Genomic DNA, 10,000 nt, shown 5'->3' with positions numbered 1-10,000 from the left:
CAAAATATTTGAAAAACAATTTGTAGAGGTAAGTAATTTTTTAATGGATTATAAAATATCAAATAATTTAGAATAAGAAATAAATGGAGATGGGTATCGTAATTTTTTGAAAAGCTTGTAACATGAGGTAGCGACTAACTATATTATATTGTTCGTAATATTATTGATATGAGAGTAGCCTGGTAAAATATGAACTATACAAACTGTATAAATTCTCTTTTACGTTTAGCTTATGTAATCCATTTTTAATTTGGTCATTGAACGTTGCTCTATACATGTATGAATGTATACTGTATATGTAGATGGACATATATTTTCATGTGTTTGATTATTCGTGTTCATATATAACAACGACAAATGCAGCCGTTTCTAATCCACTGCAGGACAAAAGCCTCAGACATGTCCTTATTCATGCCTGGGGCTTGGTTAGTTTCCATCACCATGCTGGCCAACTGCGGATTGGTAATGGTGGGAGACTTTATTCTGATTGTTCACAGCAATCTAACCTATAATATGGGTGGTACTGACTAGTACAGCTTTGCTGATCATGGCGATACACATATCATTCCTCCACGTTAAGGTATCCCCACTCAGAAAGGGGCTACTGTATGTACTGTATATGTATGTACATATATATATATATATATATATAATATATATATATATATATATATATGTATATATATACATACATATATATACAGTATATATATATATATATATATATATATATATATATATACAGTATATATATATGTGTGTATATATATTTTATTACTTGCTAAGTTACAGCCCTAATTGGAAAACCAGGAGGCTATAAACCCAGTGGCCCCAACAGGGAAAATAGCTCAGTGAGGAAAGGAAAAAAAGGAAAAATAAAATATTTTAAGAATAGCAATAACGTTAAGATTAATATTTCCTATATAAACTATAAAAACTTTAACAAAACAAGAGAAAGAGAAATTAGATAGAATAGCGTGCCCGAGTGTACCCTCAATCAAGAGAACTGTAACCCAAGACAGTGGAAGACCCCGATACAGAGGCTGCGGCACTGCCCAAAACTAGAGAACAATGGTTTGATTTTGGAGTGACCTTCTCCTAGAAGGGCTGCCTACCATAGCTAGAGAGTCTTTACTACCCTTACCAAGAGGAAAGTAGCCACTGAATAATTACAGTGCAATAGTTAACCCCTTGGGAAAAGAAGAATTTTTTGGTAATCTCACTGTTGTCAGGTGTATGAGGAGAGAGGAGAATCTGTAAAGAATATGCCAGACTATTCGGTGTATGTGTAGACAAAGAGAAAGTGAACCGTAACCAGAGATAAAGATCCAATGTAATACTGTCTGGCCGGTCAAAAGACCCATAACTCTAGTGGTAGTATCTCAACGGGTTGCTGGTGCTCTGGCCAACCTACTACCTCCACATACATATTAGGGTGTGTTTATTAGTAGTAGTAGTCGATACATATAGTTCAGTATAAGATCGTACGCTATATAAAAATTTACATAGGAAATATTAATTATATCATCATGAAGGATAAAGATAACAAAGCCGTACTTTACATCCTGTTGATTTCAAGCATGATATATCCAAGAGTAAATTTTCCTTTGTACACATTACACGCATATTATTGATACATTTTCATGATATATTTTTGGAAGGAATTTTGCTTGGAGTACTTTACATCATTATTACATAACAGCAAGAGAAAAGCCCCTCTAGATAAAATACTTTAATATAGCGGTTTTTTTTCACTAAAGGGTTCAGCTCCAAGCTTGCCCCTTGCATAATATAAACGAGACTCTTTTTTTAGGTAAGTGTGAAAGACAAAATAATACTTTAATATACAGTTCTTTTCTTATTCAAAGGTTTAACGCCAGGGCTGCCCTTTGCATAATATAAACGGGACTTCTTTTTTTTTTTTTTTTTTTTTTTTAGGTAAGTGTGAAAGACAAAATGCAGCCCTTCGGAGGGAGACTCCCAATTAGGGAACCTCATGGCTGACTTTCTTTATGAGGCTCAGAGTTATTACCACTCAGGCCCGCCGACGGTGATGGCCTAAATGGCTACGTTGGAGGACAATAGAAGGGGGGTGGGGGGGGGGGGGCTGAGGCCTATGGGGTTGGGAAGAGGAGAGAGAGAGAAGGATTATAAAGAGGTGTCCCCTGGAAATTAATTTTCGAAGAGAGGTGGGTTTTTTTTATGGGAGATAAAATGGGAAATTGATCAAGGATGACGGTATTAAAAAAAAGAATGTGATATGGAGAAAATTTTGAGCAAAAGCACCTGATGAGGGTCATGGATGAAATGAATAGAAAAAAATATTGAATTTTTCTCATTTTTGGGGTAATTGATTCAAAGGGTGCTGGCGGTATCCTTTCTTAGAAAAGATTTTATTTTAATTGTTCATTACTTCTTATATCGTTTATTTATTTCCTTAATTCCTTTTCTCACTGGGCTATTTTTCCCTGTTGGAGCCCCTGGGCTTATAGCATCTAGCTATTTCAACTAGGGTTGTAGTTTAGCTAATGATAATGATGATAATAATAATAATGATAATAATAATAATGATAATAATAATAATGATAATAATAATAATAATTATTATTATTATTATTATTATTATTATTATTATTATTATTAAGCACAGATATATCAACTAAAAAAAAAATTACTGGAATAGACTCGTCATTGCAAGGGGAACTAATTTTGAATCTAAACTTAAGAACAGACACAGTTAACCCTTTGTTTTTTTTTTTACGTTATGTGACCATAACTTAATTTCTTACCCCCTCCCCTCTTTCTCTCTCTCTTTCATTCTCTGCCATTTTTCACCCTTCTTCACTTCCTGTCTCCTTCGCTATTGCATCTCCCTCGAGAGTAGAAAGTTTTAAGACTGATGTAACCGGAGAATGATCTGCCAAAAGCAGGCATTGTTGCTTCGTTCTCCTCTTCACAATACTCCTCTTACTCCTCTTATCCCTCTTTCCTCCACACAATACTCCTCTTACTCGTCCTTTCTCCACCACACAATACTCCTCTCCTCCCTCTTTTCTCCACACAATACTCCTCTTACCCTCCTTCCTCCTCCACACAAAAGTCCTCTTACCCTCCTTTCTCTTCCACACAATAGTCCTCTTATCCCTCTTTTCCCCCACACAATACTCCTCTTACCCTTCTTCCTCCTCCATACAAAAGTCCTCTTACCCTCCTTTCTCCTCCATACAATAGTCCTCTTATCCCTCTGTTCTCCACACAATACTCCTCTTACCCTCCTACCTCCACCACACAAATATCCTCTTACCCCCCTTTCTCCTCCACACAATAGTACTCTCATCACTCTTTTCTCCACACAGTACTCCTCTTACCCTCCTTCCTCCTCCACACAAAAGTCCTCTTACCCTCCTTCCTCCTCCACACAATACACCTCTTATCCCTCCTTTCTCCTCCACACATTACTCCTCTTACCCTCCTTTCTCCTCTACACAATACTCCTCTTATCCATCCTTTCTCCTCCACACATTACTCCTCTTACCCTCCTTCCTCCTCCACACAATACACACCTTATCCCTCTTTTCTCCACACAATACTCCTCTTACCCTCCTTTCTCCTCCACACAATACTCCTCTCATCCCTCTTTTCTCCACACAATACTCCTCTTACCCTCCTTCATCCTCCACACAAAAGTCCTCTTACCCTCCTTTCTCCTCCACACAATAGTACTCTCATCACTCTTTTCTCCACACAGTACTCCTCTTACCCTCCTTCCTCCTCCACACAAAAGTCCTCTTACCCTCCTTCCTCCTCCACACAATACACCTCTTATCCCTCCTTTCTCCTCCACACATTACTCCTCTTACCCTCCTTTCTCCTCTACACAATACTCCTCTTATCCATCCTTTCTCCTCCACACATTACTCCTCTTACCCTCCTTCCTCCTCCACACAATACACACCTTATCCCTCTTTTCTCCACACAATACTCCTCTTACCCTCCTTTCTCCTCCACACAATACTCCTCTCATCCCTCTTTTCTCCACACAATACTCCTCTTACCCTCCTTCATCCTCCACACAAAAGTCCTCTTACCCTCCTTTCTCCTCCACACAATAGTCCTCTTATCCCTCTTTTCTCCACACAATACTCCTCTTACCCTCCTTCCTCCTCCACACAAAAATCCTCTTACCCTCCTTTCTCCTCCACACAATAGTCCTCTTATCCCTCTTTTCTCCTCCACATAATACTCCTCTTACCCTCCTTTCTCCTCCACATAATACTCCTCTTACCCTCCTTTCTCCTCCTTATAATACTATTCTTACCCTCCTTCCTCCTCCACACAATGCACCTCTTATCCCTCCGTTCTCCTCCACACATTACTCCTCTTACCCTCCTTTCTCCTTTACACAATACTCCTCTTATCCATCCTTTCTCCTCCACACATTACCCTCTTACCCTCCTTTTTCCTCTACATAACACTCCTCTTATCCCTCCTTTCTCCTTCACACAATACTCCTCTTACCCCTCCTTTCTCCTCCTCATTCTAAATATCACTACTCTTCCCTCATTTATTATCCTCTTCTTATCTTCATCCTCATACCTCTGCTTATCTGCAATCCTTCACTTCCTTCACTTCTCTTTCTCCTACCTCTTCTTCATCGTAGTTAATACTCCTCCCTTCTTCTCATATCTGATTTCAACCTTATATACAGACACATTCCTCCTGATACTCATCGTGTCTTCATCTTCATCCTCATACTTCTTATTTTCAATCTCATACTTCTACATTTCTTCATCTCCATACTAGTACTCCTCCACTTTTTTCTGTCATAATTTTTATCCTCATACTGATAGTTTTCTTATTTTCCTCATTCATTCTCCTCATCTTGTTTACATCTTCATCCTCATACTTCTATTTCTCCTCCTCATATTCATCCTAATACTCCTCTCCCTTTTCTATCCTGGTTTTTAACCTCATCCTTAAACTCATCTCCATTCATTATCCTCATCCTGTCCTCATCTTCATCCTTATACTTCTATTTCTCCTCCACATCTTCAACTCCTTTTACTTCTCTACCCTGATTGTTAACCTCATCCTCATTCACGATTCTCATCTTGTCCTTATGTTCATCCACATACTTCTATTTCTCTTCCTCATCTTCATCCTCATACTTCTATTTCTCTTCCTCATCTTCATCCTCATACTTCTATTTATGTTCATCATCATAATGCTTCTCTCCCTTCTCTATCCTGACTTAATCTCATCTTCATTCATTATCCTCATGTTGTCCATATATTCATCCTCATCCTTCTATTTCTCTTCCTCATGATCTTCCTCTCCCTTCTCTATCTTGATTTTTAACCTCATCCTCAATCATTATCCTCATCTTGTCCATATATTCATTCTCATACTGCTATTTCTCTTCCTCGTCTTCAACCTCATACTTCTATTTCTCTTCTTCATCCTAATACCCCTCTCCATTCTCTATCCTGATCTTGACCTCATCTTTAAACTCATCCTAGTGAAGCTGGTCTCAAGAGTTCCAACTGAAGAAGAAAAAAAAAGAATATTAAACAAATGATCTGCAACAGAGTAAGATCCTATGACACACAAGACACGTCCTGTCATCTTGCACTCCTCAAAACTTGCCTTTTACATCACTTCGTCTGCTGCCATCAACCATAATTAATTTCGTAGATGACATACGACTCTTTCTCTTCATTTTGAATAATTAGGGATAGGATCTGGAGTACTCTTGAAGATCCCTTTAATAGAGTTCAAGATGTCTATGTGGGTCGTCCAATGTACTCGCTAAAATGGAGATTCTCACGGTATTTATCGCGGTAACATGAGTACCCCTCCCTCCCCCTTTTAATGGCATTGAATTTATTAAAGAATTTAATACAATCTTCTTATCTCTGTTTATATAATATATATGTTTGTATATATATATATATATATATATATATATATATATATATATATATATATATATATATACTGTATATATGTATATATAATATACATATATATATAAATATGTATATATATATATATATATATATATATATATATATATATATATATATTTATATACATACGTACATACAAAAAATTCAGTCGTCTTTAGTCCGCTGCAGGACAAAGGCCTCAGACATGTTCATATTCATGTCAGGGGTTTGGCAAGTTTTCATCACCACGGTGTCAACTCCGGATTGTTGATGGTGGGAGACTTTTGACTTTGACTGATCGCTCGCAGCAACCCAAGGTTTTATTTTCGTGATTTTTTTATAAATCTTACCAAGTACTTTTAAAGTAGGGTTCTTTAGCTTTTACAGTCGTGACCCGGTTTTTACTACGACATCGTTTCCATTACCATACAAAAATTATTTTACAGTGCAAATAGCCAAAAATATAAAGGAATACAAGAGGAAAACTGAAATGCTGTAACTATGTTAAAAAAGGCATTATAATCAGAATTATAATCCTGTAATATATATACTGTATATTTATGTGTATGTATGTATGTATATATATATATGTATATATATATAAAATACTTATATATATATTATATATATATGTATGTATATATTTATGTATATATATATATATATATATATATATATATAGTGTATGCGTGTGTGTGTATATATGTATATATGTGCGCGTATGTGTATATATGCATACATGTGTGCATATGTGATGTACTGTATGTATTTATGTGTTTTCATATTTTATATATATATATATATATATATATATATATATATATATATATATATATATATATATATAATTAAGGAAGGCAAAAAATTTTAAGAAAAAAAATGGTTGACTATCCTTCTTTAATAATCATCTTATCCATCTTAATCAATTTACATGTCAGAGTTGAAACGAAATTATTCCCTTTTCGTGAAATCTTTACAATTCTTATTAAGTACTTTAAAGGAAAGCCAAAAGTTTGAGAAAGAAATAGTTAGCGATCTCCTCGCTTGAGATTTCTTAATTCATGGAAAAGAAATTTCAACTAATCCTCTAAGCTCTTCTTATCAGTGGAACTTTGCTTCCAACTCGCTTTTAGATAAATTATCAAAACTTTACTTCGGCCAGAAAAATTCACGAGAAAGTTTAAAACGTGCGAGTCTCTCTCTCTCTCTCTCTCTCTCTCTCTCTCTCTCTCTCTCTCTCTCTCTCAAGGAGTTTAGAATATGCGAATCTGTCTGTCTGTCTGTCTCTCTTTCTTGAGGAGTTTAAAATGTGTGAATATCTCTCTCTCTCTCTCTCTCTCTCTCTCTCTCTCTCTCTCTCTCTCTCTCTCTCTCTCTCTCTCAAGGAGTTTAGAATATGCGAATCTCTCTCTCTCTCTCTCTCTCTCTCTCTCTCTCTCTCTCTCTCTCTCTCTCTCTCTCTCTCTTGAGGAGTTTAAAATGTGTGAATCTCTCTCTCTCTCTCTCTCTCTCTCTCTCTCTCTCTCTCTCTCTCTCTCTCTCTCTCTCTCCGTGTACAGAAAGAGTAACTTCAGGTAAACTGAATTACACCGTAAATGCGTTCCACATCGTAATAAATTTCACCTATATTTTGATCGAATAGTATTTTATTATTGGTAAAGCAGTATTCCCCTTGCAAATATATACACTCAAATTTAAAGCCTGGACAGGGTTCGAACCTGTGTCTTTGAATGGATATAAAACATGAGAATTGACCTATTTTTTGGTCTATCAAGAGAGATTAGTATAAAAGTCGAAGATATGTCTTTATATTTTTATATATTTCCGGTCACGCTGAGCGACATCGCCCGACGTTTAAGTACTCGGTCATTCCCCATCCCTCGGGTAGGAGGAGAGAGAGTAGTCATACCCTGGTGAGAGGGGTTACCCTGTGAGGTACACTCGGTAACCACAACTGCAGCGTTGTAGTTAGGAAAGGGGAGAGGGTGGGAAAGGTTGAATCTGTGTGTGCATATTCATCTAAATATTTACCCGTAATTTTTGACGGGTCGCATATACTGAAGGACAAAGGCCTCAGACATGTCAATTATTTGGGGTATGGCCAGTTTTTATCACTACGCTGTCCAGTGCTTATTGGTGAAATTGGAAGATTTCCTTCTGATCGCTCACCGCAAACCAACCTAGTATGGGTGGCCCTAATTAGTACAGCTTTGCTGATCATGGCAATACGCAAACCCTTTCACCATGTTAAGGTATCCCCCGTGAAAGTGATATATATATATATATATATATATATATATATATATATATATATATATATATATATATATATATATATATGCATGTATATATATATATATATATATATATATATATATATATATATATATGGGTGTATTCATATATATAAATTTATATATATATGGGTTTTTTTCATATATATATATATATATATACATATATATACACACACACATATATATATATATATATGTTTGTGTATATATATGTGTGTTTGTGTTCATGTATAGAAATTTATATATATATATATGTATATATACATATATATACAGTATATATATATGCACATATATACAGTATATATATATATATATATATATATATATATATATATATATATATATTATACAGTATATATATAATATGTATGTAATAAATCTGCCCAAAAAGCTACCCTCAACGCAAAAGCTCAACCCCTAAATAGTTTTTTCATACAGGAACTGTAACTTTAACAATTTTATTATCTTATTATGTCACGTGTCATTGAATCTGTCATCAGACTCCTCCCAGAACCCCCACATTCTAGAAGCCATGTGTCAACTCCAACGTTCCCCCATAAGCCTTTTTAAAATTAATGCGAGGAAAGGGTCTTCCCTACTTCCTCGTCAGTCACTCTTCACCTCTTTCGAAAATTTGTTTTTCTGTCGTCTTATTTCTCGGAGACAAAATACGTTCTGTTATGCTATTGTTAGTTTGCTTTTTTTTTATATCTCGTATTTTCATGTCAGCTGTTTTTGTATATTTTTCTTTGGTGGTTAGTTTTTTTCATCTTGTTTTTTTTTTTTTTTATGGTAATTGATTTTTTTTTGTCAGGCGAAATTATTATTTTAAAGGTGTATTCTCATGTTTATGATCTTACTAATATAGTATTACACTTTTCATATATGACCTGATAGTTAGTGAGATTTCATTTAGCATGTAGGTCGTGTGTATATATATATATATATATATATATATATATATATATATATATATATATATATATATATATGTGTGTGTGTGTGTGTGTGTATATAAGTATATATATATATATATATATATATATATATATATATATATATATATATATATATATTCATATATATATGTATATATATGTATATGTATATATATGTATACATATATATATAGGCTATATATATATATATAGATATATATATATATGTATATATATACATACAAACACACACACACACACATATATATATATATATATAATATATATATATATATATATATGTATATATATATGTGTGTGTATATATATACATACAAACACACACACACACACACACACACATATATATATATATATATATATATATATATATATATATATATATATATATGTATATATATATATGTGTGTATATATATACATACAAACACACACACACACACACACACACATATATATATATATATATATATATATATATATATATATATATATATATATATATATAATATAAGAACACTTCTCGTAGTGAGATTTTATTAAGCATATAGGTTGTGTACGATTATATTATAGAGTACACTTCTTGTAGATGATCTAACAGCTAGCGAGATATCTGTTCCTTCATTATTCAAGCTGTGTCAGCTCTATTCTTGGTGATTCAACGGAGAAAAACACCATTAGGGGAAGAGCAGCGTGAATGGGCACATTTTTATCGTGGAGATTATTTGCAAGACAAACACAAGCCTGAAAAGTCCATTTATCATTGAACAACCCTGTTAGAATTTTGCCGTAA

The 10,000-nt window shown here is 34.3% G+C and overlaps 1 protein-coding gene across 2 annotated transcripts in view; it reads left to right on the top strand.

Annotated features, from left to right (window-relative positions):
• The window catches only part of LOC137629741 (FYVE, RhoGEF and PH domain-containing protein 2-like), a 475,513-nt gene that overhangs the window by 400,743 nt on the left and 64,770 nt on the right, over positions 1–10,000 (top strand). The window lies entirely within an intron of this gene.

The sequence above is a fragment of the Palaemon carinicauda genome, chromosome 37 (assembly GCF_036898095.1).
Source record: "Palaemon carinicauda isolate YSFRI2023 chromosome 37, ASM3689809v2, whole genome shotgun sequence".
Taxonomy (NCBI): domain Eukaryota; kingdom Metazoa; phylum Arthropoda; class Malacostraca; order Decapoda; family Palaemonidae; genus Palaemon; species Palaemon carinicauda.
Note: the sequence above shows the minus strand (reverse complement) of the source record. Positions and strands in the feature narration are given on the sequence as shown.